Source organism: Meleagris gallopavo, chromosome 30 (assembly GCF_905368555.1).
Source record: "Meleagris gallopavo chromosome 30, MGAL_WU_HG_1.1, whole genome shotgun sequence".
In the NCBI taxonomy this organism is placed as follows: domain Eukaryota; kingdom Metazoa; phylum Chordata; class Aves; order Galliformes; family Phasianidae; genus Meleagris; species Meleagris gallopavo.
This window is the reverse complement of record NC_139433.1, coordinates 149018-161433: the sequence shown is the minus strand read 5'-3', so window position 1 is coordinate 161433 and position 12416 is coordinate 149018. Positions and strand designations below refer to the sequence as shown.

Sequence of the window (12416 nt, the reverse complement as noted above, 5' to 3'; positions counted from 1 at the left end):
TTCTTCCTCAGGTCAATCAATCTGCGGAGAGGCTGGAGGAAATGGCAGGCATTAGAAATAATAATAAAGAAATTGCTAAGTAGCTGACCTGGATTTTATAAGTTCCTCCTCCTTGCATCTTTTATTTGTAAGCTTTCAAGGAACAGAGATGATAATACATGCCTCTGTATTTTGAGGGGACTTTCTAGCTGGTTCTTTGAATGCTAGTTCTTTGGCTACTAGCGGTATCTGGTGTTCTTACTACATAGTAGTGGTATGGTTTGTAGTCTTCTACACAGTGATGGTAGAACATTATATTCTTGTTCAAAGTTTGCTACCTCATGGTAAAAAGGAACATTTCACTTCATAATAGAGGCATAGGAGTCTGAAGATCTTCAGCTTTTGTCTGCTGTTTTTCACACGAGTTTCTCAAGATAGCACTTTATTTCTGTGACTTGCTGCTGCTGTGATTTAACCTAAGTTTCTTCAGCCTTAATAGAGGAGCATCTTTAAGGGTCTGAAGGAGGAGAAACAGCCATGATATTTCTATTTCTAAATGTGCTTATAAGGATGACAAGCAGGGGTGAACATGAAATTTTGATGGATCTCAAACACAGAATGGAAGTATGAAAAAGGTGGAAATGTGGCTGGCTGGGCAGGAGGAATAGAGAAGTATTGTCTGAGCTTGCAAGAATTGAAAAAGCAAAAGCTGAGCTTGAGTGAGGGATGTGAAGGGCTTCTGCAAGCAAATGGAAGGCTCAGAAAAATGTGAGCCCATTATTCTAAGCACTCCTTACCAAAGACATGGAAAAACCAGAGGTACTTACTGACTTTTTTGGCCTTGTTTTTCACTAGTACAATAAAAACTAGCACTAGTTTTTTTATTGAGTAAAATCAAAGGATCGTACCCATCCCCCTCAGGAAGGGATGAACAGCTGTGTAATTTGCATTCTGATGTGGCTGTCTGATGGCAACCTGAATGCTGTGCTGTCTACCTGGGAGTTGAACAGTCAGCAGTCAGAGCAGCAGCCAAGAAGCTGGCAAGCAGACCACAAGGTATGGAAGTTAGTGGGTAATTTATGCTGGGTAAGAAAGAGAGTTGTTCCTTGAAGATTTCGGTAATCAAGTTTGTCGTTTTGCTAGGCTTTGATTTGTAGCTTCCAGCATTTCTTTGGGGCTTTTATGCTTTTTCTGGGATAGTGGATATTACAGAAACTTTTCTCTCTTGAACAGAGCAGCACATGCTCAGCCCATGCTGAAGCATGGGACAGGGCTAAAGTTGGTGAATAACTGGGAAGTCTAGGTAGTAAAGCAGCACAACCCAGCTCTCAGTGGGCTGAAAAGAGATGTTTTCCTGGTTGCAGAGGCAAACTTTGTCATTCTGCTTTTAAAACTAGGAGTGAAGAATCAAGCTTTTGTTGGACTAGTAGTGGAAGTAAGCAAGTAGTCACCTTCCATTGAAAATGATGAATTGCAAAATGAATTTATTGTATGAGATGATTTGGTAGGAAATATTGACTGGTAGAATAAAGCGATAACATCTGGAAGCCAGGAAGTTGAGGATAAACAATCACTGGTGGAGAGGCAAAACTGTATAAATCATTTCAAGTTTACAGCCAGCTTCCAGAGGACAGGATGTGGAGAACAAAGTCTGGGTGAGGAGGGTGAACTTAGTACTGACAGATACAGAATGGAAAAAGATTTTTTTTTCATCACTAGAATGGGTTGAAAAACAGTCCTATCTCACACAAAAACAAAGTGGAGATTCTACCAGAACTTGAGGACAAGAATCACAAGAGAAAAAGATGAGAAAGCTGGGGAACGAGGAGAAATAAAGCAGAATTAGCTGCAGAAAACAATTATCTGTGCCCAAGATTCATACCAGAATCCACTCCTGTGATTGGAGGTTCTGTATTGGCTGTAGCCAAAGTAAGCAGACATACTATGTATCTCCAGGAGGAGTTGAAAGAGGTGTATAGGGTGGTGGCTTTCTGAGGAAAGCTACTTTGACAAAATGAGGAGAAGGCGGGCCAAGAGACTGAAGGCTAATAGACAACGGAGTGCTACTACAAGGAAAGCTTTTGAATGTGTTTTGTTATCAAAGCACATTCTTCGAAAGGCATTTTTCTTAACTGATAAATTTCAGCTGTATTCTTTAGTCATTGGCTGTGGTTAAATTTGTATGAAGGATAAGAAAGTCTTAAAATTGAAGTGGGGAAAAACTAGCACAGAAATAAGGAATGAGAGTGATATCAGGCAAAGGAAATATTGATAAGGTGAGATCAGAAGGCAGTTATATCCCCAGGGATGAGGAAATGGAAATGAGCATATGGAAGCTGGGATGAAATTTGGAAAGGTTAATGCATTCCCTTCAAGTGACTGGAATTGGATAATCTCTGTCTCAGCATTCTGAAAATAATGGTACATGTAACTTAAGAATTTGGGGCAAAGATCTTTTTTTTTTATCTGTACATTTTACCGCAGTGACAATACATGATACATGTCAGATGGAAAAATCATCCCACCAACCCAATCCCAGTATTGTGGTCTTAATGTGACCACAATATAATGTTTTTACAGGAAAGACTGGAGAGGGCAAAAAAGCCTGGCTACTGAGATGAAGACAAGGTTAAGTGCATGCAAAGAAAATAGCCTGTCATGTTAAACTGAGCTTACTTCGTTAAAATTATTTGTTTCTCTGTGAGAGAACTGCAGTACATTTCATGTTTGAACTTGCAACTCACACAGTTCTAACAAGTAGTTTTAGCTGCAGTGAAAGACATCAGGATTACGGGAGGTCTGAATTAGGTCAGAAGCTGTCTAGGAAAGCTATTGGGAGGGAACTGATGAAGGTAGTGTCTGAATCATTGATTTCTTAGTTGAAGATTCAAGTGCATAACATACAGCGATAACCTTAAATCAAAAAGTAAGGACAAGTGCAGGACTGGAATACAGTGGCTCTTAATTTAAAGTAACAGGGAACCTTTATAAATTTACGTAGGACTCTGTTTTACAACTTAACCATTAAGGTGTCCAACTTTTTGGCTTGCCTGGGCTGCACTGTGTGAATAGGAATTGTCTTGGACTAAGCGTATGTATGCCACTCCAAAAGTAATGGCTCATATTTATTTCCATGGAAATTACAACAGATATAAGGAGCACAATAACACTATTTGATAGAGCAAGTTCTCATCTGCAAAACACTGCTTCTCAGTGTAGTGACCACCAGTAGCTGCGCATTAACTCTAGCAGTGAACAAGAAGTGCATGCCATGCCTGTAACAGTCTGCACCAGCAGAAGTGACCCTCTGTTGCTGTCATTGCTGCTGAAGCATGCCATCCCCCTGCAGTATGCTACATCCACTGGTTGGTCTCCATAAATGTTCAGCAAGCGTCAATGAATGTCAATGGGTGCTATTCTTTCTACATGAGGGAATTCAGTTCCACCCCTTCGCTCCATCTGCACTTACACGTCAGACCCATTTTGTCAGACTGTCCCTCTGCTGCCATCTGTCACACAGCAACAAAATGTAATGGGATATTGGTGGGAAGGTTCAACCTCTACTGCCATCCCACCAACATCTACCTCTGATGTCATGGGCCAACATGATGAAATAGGAGGCACTACTTGTGGAGCAGCCCTCATAAAATACATCATATAGTTAATGTATCTAAGTAACAAAACGTATTTTAATTTCTTTTTTTTTTTTATTAAAACATATAAGAAAGTCAACAACAGCAATATAAAGCTAGTGGGATATTTGAACTTGTTTTTGTGAAAATAGTTCATCGGTTTGGGTCAGTGGAAGTGGCTGCAATGAGTGAGGTCTCGAGGTGTTTGTTAGAGATTTCTGATGAAGTTTTACTCTTCCTGTGCTTCATCCTTGAAAACAGCTGCTCACAGATGTTCATACTGCCAAAAAGCAATGACATAAGTAAGGCATGTCTGTGAAGGGAGGGATATCTCTCCCTGCTAGGAGAGGGCTTATAAACATCTGATAAAGAGACAACGTTAAATTTTGGGTTGCAACTCTATACATTCCATTTGAAAATTGGCAAAAAATGTATTTATGTCAACTGAAAGCGGTCACAAATAAACCAGAAAATTGATGATTTTTTGGGGCACTCTTCAACCTACTCTCAAATTATCAAGATTTGAGATGCATTTTTTGTTTTTAGTTATTTCAACCATAGCCTCATGCAAAAACATGTAAAAAAAAAAAACAAAAAACAAAAAAGCACCACCAAAAAAAAACCAAAAAAACCCCACCAACAAGGATAACGCAGTTTGAATTCAGGAGCAATGTAACTGCATCCACATGGTGGTGTGATTCCACATTAATTAATAATTTCCCCTGTGGCACTCCTGTGCTGCTGGTGGTTAATTAAATCCTGGGAAACTGGCTTCACCAGGAAGTCTGCTGCAGGAATACCTGTGCTGGTTCTGGCAGTGAGGTAGTTAGCATAATGCTACTCTTACACTAATTAGACTTGGCAGACTTGTGCCTGGCCCAGAGGCACTTTGTGGATGTTTATGTCTGTGGCATTATCCACCCACAGCTTGGCTCATCAATCTTTGGACAATGGGCCGTCTGTGGTATGATCAAGAACTGGAAGGCCTTCTTAGGGCCAAGTAAGAGGAATCAGATGACATTCAATGGTATGAAGGGTAGGGTTGTGAATGTGGGAACTAATAACATAAATTTATATTAAAAATGGTGATGTTAAAGGTGGACACTTCCTCAGAATCTTGTTCACAGTGTAGTCATGAACGGAAGAATGTGCAAAGAGAGATTTTCTGTTTCTTCAGCTGTGGCTCATTATGTTAGGAGATAATTAGAAATCACATGCTTGTTTAGCTGGGACAAATGAAGGATGAGAGAGAAGTACTGCTTGTCTATAAACAGTAAGAATTTTTTCATGGTAAAACCCTGTGCTGATACAAAAGCAAATGGCACTCACATTCTTGATTGTAGTTAGATTGTACCCACCGAGGATGAAGTTTAGGAATGGTTTTCAATATACGTAATTGCTGCAAAACCCTCTAATATGGTACCCTTCAGTAAGAAGGTTGTTGCCTGTCATAGCAAAAAGCTGAAAGTGGCTCAATGCAGGCTGGGATGTTCCTAAAATTAACTGCTTCCTCGTGTGGAGGAGAGGAGGAAGGAGGTTAGTGAGTTGCATATTGAAACTTGGAAAGGTGTTGGAAGCTCTCTGCTTGGGGTAAGAATTGTGAGAGCAGAGACCTGAATCACTGCCACGTCTGTGTTCCCAGTGAGTGCTGTGCAGACGTTAAGACGAGCAAAATGGTTGAGGGAGGAAATGCTGATGAGTCAAAAAGCAAATTAAAAACTCCAGCATATTTTTGTATTTATTATTATGGACATTTATATTACTTATACATTGTAATTACCCAGTTCTTTAAGAAGACTTGTCTCTCTCTCTCACTTCTATTTCACATATGCAAAGTTATATGAGTATTCATACACTTGGGTATTAATGCTTAGCTTGGGAATAGATTCTGCAAGTGAAGCAGCAGAATAACTCTTTGAAGATGTAAGCAACAGTTATGCTTTCTGGGTAAACCTGCTTGGCTGTTTTAACTACGAGGCGAGGAGTAACCTTTCCAGCTGCTTCTCCAACAGTTCTGCTTTGAAAGTGAAACTACAGAAATAAGTCCCTGAGGGGTTCAGGCATAGCAGTGTTTCTAAGCTCCGGCTCAGGTTTCATGGAGCCCCGTTGTGCTGTTCTCTGCTGCAGTGCTCAGATACTGCAGCACATTCCATCTGCACAGCAGAGCCATTTATGCAGTTTGGTGCAGCTCAAAGGAGAGGTGTTTGTCATTCTGGGGCTTTGGATAGAAATCAGAAGTTAAACAGCAAAAAATCAAGAATGGCAAAATGTAGCAATGCCAGTGCACTAGTCAGGACAGTTGCTTCAGGACATTTTGTGACGACTTAGCGGTGTATATATAGAGTGCCTTTCCACAGTATAGGCTCAGTTGCAGCCTAAGCCCTCCTTTATGCCCCTTGGCATAATTGTGATACTTCACTATTTCTGATTTAATCTTCACATATGTATTTTACTACAAACATTGTTATTCCTTCAGCATCTAGCATTATATTCTTCAGTGAAAAAGCTCTCCCGCAGAAATCCCACAGCCTGGAGGTTAGTGAGAGGGTCTGGGGAATGGGAGACTTCCCTTTAGTCAGGAAAGAGGACGTGCGTGAGCGCCTAGGCAGTACTAAGGTCCACAAGTCCATGGGACCTGATGGGGTGCATCCACGTGTGCTGAGGGAGCTGGCGGAGGTCATTGCCGAACCGCTCTCCATCATTTTTGAGAGGTCTTGGATAACAGGGGGAGGTCCCTGAAGACTGGAGAATAGCCAATGTCACTCTGGTCTTCAAAAAGGGCAAGAAGGAAGATCCGGGTAATTATAGGCCTGTCAGCCTCACCTCCGTCCCTGGAAAGGTGATGGAACAGCTTGTGCTGGATACCATCTCCAGACAACTGGGAGAAAAGGAGGTTATCAGGAGCAGTCAGCATGGGTTCACCAAGGGGAGGTCGTGCTCGACCAACTTGGTGGCCTTCTATGATGCTGTCACATGCTGGGTGGATGAGGGAAGAGCGGTAGATGTAATCTACCTTGATTTTAGAAAGGCATTTGATACTGTCTCCCACGACATCCTTATAACACAGCTGAGGAAGTTGGGGATAGACGAGTGGACAGTGAGGTGGGTTGAGAACTGGCTGACTGGCAGAGCGCAGAGGGTCGTCGTTGGTGGTGCAGAGTCTGGCTGGAGACCTGTGACCAGTGGTGTCCCCCAGGGGTCTGTGCTGGGTCCAGTCTTGTTCAACATCTTCATCAGTTACCTTGATGAGGGGATAGTGGCCACCCTCAGCAAGTTTGCTGATGATACGAAGTCGGGAGGATTGGCTGACACGCCTGAAGGCTGTGCTGCCATTCAGCGAGACCTGGACAGGCTGGAGAGCTGGGCAGTAAGAAACCGGATGAGGTTCAACAAAAGCAAGTGTAGGGTCTTACACCTAGGGAGGAATAATTGCATGCACCAATACAGGCTGGGGGATGAGCTGCTGGAGAGGAGCTCTGCAGAGAGGGACCTGGGCGTCCTGGTGGACGACAGGTTGGCCATGAGCCAGCAGTGTGCCCTCGTGGCCAAAAAGGCCAATGGCATTCTGGGGTGCATTAAGAAGAGCGTGTCCAGCAGGTCGAGGGAGGTGATCCTCCCCCTCTACTCTGCCCTGGTAAGGCCTCATCTGGAGTGCTGTGTCCAGTTCTGGGCTCCCCAGTACAAAAAAGACAGGGATCTCTTGGAAAGAGTCCAGCGGAGGGCCACAAAGATGGTGAAGGGCCTGGAGCATCTCCCCTATGAAGAAAGGCTGAGTGAACTGGGTCTGTTTAGCCTTGAGAAAAGACGACTGAGAGGGGACCTGATCCAGGTTTATAAATATCTGAGGTGTGGCGGCCATAGCGGTGAGGCCAGTCTCTTTTCAGTGGTACGAGGAGACAGGACGAGGGGAAACGGACATCAGCTGCAGCACAGGAAGTTTCGCACGAATGTGCGTAAGAACTTCTTCACGGTGAGGTGATGGAGCACTGGAACAGGCTGCACAGGGGGGTTGTGGAGTCTCCTTCTCTGGAGATATTCAAGTCTCGCCTGGACGCCTACCTGTGCGACCTGGTGTAGGGAACCTGCTTTGGCAGGGGGTTGGTCTCGATGATCTCTAGAGGTCCCTTCCAACCCCTACAATTCTGTGATTCTGTATTCGCTGTCTGTGAAATCCGAATGCTGCTCTGCTGCGTGTCACAGATGGGGGAGTGTTTGCAGTGCTGTTTTTTCCTTTGTTCCTGCTCTGTAAAAGAAGTTGTCTTTTTGTTACTCTTGTACCAGAGCTAGAGGGCTCCATGCTGAGTGTTATTACAAAGTTACAACTAATAACACAGGATGTTCTGAGAGTCCTAAAGAACTTTTCAAAAAGAAATGGGCTGGTTTATGCTTTTCTGGGGATGCTCAAAGAGCATTTTAGAAACACCACTGTCTTCAACTTTTCAGCTGCCTCAGCTTGAGAGCTTAGCCTGTCTGAATTGCAAAAAGGGAAATATGTTGCTTCATGCTTTATCCTTTTCTATATTTGTGCTGTGTAAAGATAGCTGCAGAGATAAATAAATCTTTCAGGAAGATGATCCCAAGTGTGTTTTGCAAATGAGAGTAGATTAGATAATGGCTGTTTACTTCCTTAGCACTTTGAATCTATATTCCCCCCAAGTAAATGGGAAGACTCATTTCATATGCTCCCCACAGAGAACTCTTAGCAGTTAGTTTCTGTCCTCCATCAGACCCATGCTGCTATCAGATATGTGGATTTGTGGCTGTGTGATCACTATTACAGCAACTTTCCCTAACATACCAATTATCTGCGCTGTGGAGCAGCCCTGTAGCACTGAAGAAATGTATTCCGGAGAGCTGGGGCAGGAAGAAAGTGTAATTTCTCCTTAAAGTTCTCTTAGGTATTCTTGGTGTCCTTTATAGTTACAGTATCTAACTGCAAGCTGAAGATCTTCTCAGGCTAACATATGGAGATGAATGCTGAGGATGAAAAGACCAATTCAGATTTCATTAGTTTCATATCAGAGTGAAAAAACTCAATGCATTGCTTTTCCTGACTACAGTTGAGATTTTTAAAGCTGAGAGGACTTACAAACACTTTTGAAATCAGTGTCTTTCATGTCTTGTAGAGCTCTTTTTGATTCAAACCCCTTGATTAGGTTACCTTACTTTTCTGGTTGCTATTTGCTACTTATCTGAAGTGCATAAGCTATTTTGGAAAATGATCACCATGCTTCACAGTGCCAATATACTGAATTCATTGCTGGCTAAGTCCATACTCATCTAATTTGTTTCTACATACACAATTTCTGATCTAAAACTGTATGATCTTGTGCAGAAATCTGTTCCCATGCAGTTTATAGGAGACTTGAGGACATCCTGAAAACTTGGCTCTTTGGTTTAGTGCAATGGTGTTATCCACATAGAACTGTACTGATGAACAGCATGCTTACTGAGTAGTCTGGAAGGATTTATCTTGCATGAAAGTATGTATGCTTCAACTCGCTTCTCTCTTCTTAATGTAGTGTGAGTCCTGTCACCACTCTCCTATGGTTCTGGTTTCAGTTGCCTTTGCTGAATCACAACAGGCAAGGCAGAAAGGATCCTACAGAAGAAAAGGGAATAGGTAGTGGATAGCAGATGTTCCCAACTTAAAACATCCATTGTAGGAGAAATTAGGTTACACTTATGCCCCAGAGAGTCATTGAGACTTAAAAGATCCCAGAATCTCAGAACCAGAGGGGCTGGAAGGACCTCTTGAGATCCCCCAGTCTGGCTTCTCCAAAGCAGTTCCCTACAGCAGCTGCATAGGAAAGCGTCTGGGAAATATCTCTAGAGAAAGATACCCCACCACTTCTGTGGGCAGCATGCTCTTTCCCTCACAGTAAAGAAGTTCTTATTCATGTTTGGATGAAACTCCCTGGGTTCCAGTTTTGCCCAGTGTCCCTTGTCCTGTCACCAGGCATGGCTGAACAGAGCCTGGCTCCATCCACTTAACCCGCACCTTTCAGATACTGATCAGCACTGATCAGGTCCCTCTCAGCCTTCTCTTTTCCAGGCAAGCAGTCCCACGATTCTCAGCGTTTCCCACCAGGAGATGCTCCGGGCTCCCCCCATCTCTGCAGCCCTTCACTGGGCTCTCTCCAGCAGTTCCCTGTCTTTTTTGAAGTCAGGAGCCCGGCACTGGGCGCAGTGCTCCAGCTGTGCTTCCCCAGGCAGAGCAGAGGGGAGCAGCACCTCCCTTGCCCTGCTGGCCACGCTCTGTGCGATGCACCCCAGGGTCCCATTGGCTTCTTGGCCACCGGAGCACACTGCTGGCTCATGACCACCTCTTGGTTACCAGGACACCCAGGTCTTCTCCTCAGGGCTTTTTTCCAGCAGGGCAGCCCCTAACCTGTACTGATGCATGTAGTTATTCCTCCCCTGGTGCAGGTCTGTGTACTTGCTCTGCACTTGCTGTTGTTGAACTTCCTAAGGTTCTTCTCTCCCCAGCTCTCCGGGAAGTCGAGGCCAGATTTGACAGACAACATAAAATCTGTTACATCTCGATTGTTAGGCTCTTAAAACAGATGTTATCTTCATTTTATGTGTCAATGATCTTTATCCAGACATTGCGCTGATAGAAGAGGTAACACAAAGAATGAATAACAACCTGGAAATGGGAGCAAAACAGCAGTTCCCAGAGTCCCAAAAGCTGCACCAGGAAGAAGATGCTGTGATTATTGTCAAACTGAACTCAGGCAAAGAATTGGGTGTTCTTTTCAGGGTTAGTGAAGTTGGGTGCTGGAGCGAGGATGAATATTATTCTTGTGGCCTTAACTGTTACTAAGTAGATTGCTCTGAAACTAATGCTTCCTATTTATCTCCTTGGAAACTGAAAGAGATAAAAGGGCACAATAACATCATTTGATAGAACAAATTCTCAGCTACAAAACAGGACAATAGTCACCACCATTAGCTGTGCATTTTTGCCATCAACAAACAAGAGCTTCATGCCGTGTTTGTCAAAATCTTCATGGCCATCTATCACCTAGCTCGTCTTTCATATCTCTGTTGCCACTGCTGAAATGCCTCACCTGTCCCTCACTGTGTCACATCCAGTGGTTAGTCCCCATAAGTATTCAGCAAGCACCCATGAATAAGAGTGGGTGCCTTTTTTTCTACATGGAGGAATTCAGTTCCACTCCTTTGCTTCATACACTTTTCCATGTCAGATTCCATTTTGTCAGACTGTCCCTCTGCTGCCATCTGTCACATGGCAACAAAATTTAATACTGCCATCCCACCAACATCTGCCTCTGATGTTGTGGGTTGACATCATAAATTAAGAGGCATTACTTTTGGAGCAGCCCTCATACTTTTGGATACAGTTCTACAGTAAATCAGGCTTTTGATTTTTAGGAGTTATTTCTGTGCTGTCTACTTAGATATCAAATGCTGAAATGAGGAAATGCATGAAGAAGAATGCATTTTTAGTATGTTTTTTTTTTCCTTTGTTGGAAAGGGAAAAGCATTTTCCTCTTTGCATATCTTAAATGCTCAGAAAATTTGCATTCACTTTATGTCAAATATTCTTTGCAGTCAGCTTTGTCATCATGGTGAATTGACTGTGAATACTCCAGGAGAAATGAGAGTCGAATGTGAAGCAATGGGGTCCTGTTCTTCTCTGTTATAATGAGATCAAAAGGCACATTGAGATGAATCACAGCACCACTGCATTGCAGGGGTTGCAAGAGACCTTAAGAGATAATCAGGTCCAACCCTCCGCTAAAGCAGTTCCCTACAATAGGTGACAAAGGTAGGCATCCAGACAGGTCTTGAATATCTCCATAGAAGGAGACTCCACCACCTCTATGGGCAGCCTGTTCCTGTGCTGCATCACCCTTGCCATAAAGAAGTTCTTTCACATGTTAGTACAGAACTTCCCGTGTTCAAGTTTTGGGCCATTACTCCTTGTCCTATTGCTGTGCATCACCAAAAAGAGTCTGACCTCATCCATTAGCCTTCCATCTCCCTTCAGACATTTAATAAACATTGATCAGATATCCCCCTTAGTCTTTTTTCCCCAGGCTAAATAGCCCCATGTAACTCGGCTTTTCCTGATACAGGAGATACTCCTGGACCTTCATCATCTTTGTGGCCCTCCACTGGACTCCTTTGAAGAGATTCCTATCTTTTTAGAACTTGGGAGCCCAGAACTGGACACATTAATCTAAATGTGGCCTCCCCAGAGCAGAGGAAAGAACCACCTTCCTTGCCCTGCTGGTCACGCTCTTTTTATTGCACCCCGGGGTCCTTCTGCTGGCTCATGGCCAACCTGTTGTCCACCAGGACCCCCAGGTCCTTCTCTACAGAGATCACCTCCAGCAGGTCATCCCCTAACCTGTACAGATGCATGTGGGTATTCCTCCCCAAGAGCAAGACTCTACGCTTGCTCGTGTTAAACATCATCACGTTCCTCCCTGCTGAACTCTCCAGTAATGAAGTCCAAATCAAGAAGAGAGTTTGTGCTTCAGATGATATCCATCAGACTCTGCAAAATTCTGGAATAAGCCTGGTCTTCATTTTAGCTAACAAAGCATCTGTTCCCGAGTTGAAGATAACTTCAAAGTCAAACTTATGATTCATTTTCAACCTGTTATGCACTTCTCCTTGCAGAAAATGGGCCAGAGTTTGTTTCTCTAATTACATGCTTTTTCTGTTGGTTTCATAACAGGGCATTTCCTGTATGCTCTTCAAATAATCTCAATGGGCATCTTATTCGCATGCCTTCCCTCTTATTCCTTACCTACGCAGAGTTTGTTTGAC

The 12416-nt window shown here is 43.4% G+C and overlaps 1 protein-coding gene across 2 annotated transcripts in view; it reads left to right on the top strand.

The window, feature by feature from the left end:
* Positions 1-12416, top strand: part of CERS4 (ceramide synthase 4) — a 63046-nt gene that overhangs the window by 10345 nt on the left and 40285 nt on the right. The gene's annotated exons all lie outside the window — the stretch shown is intronic.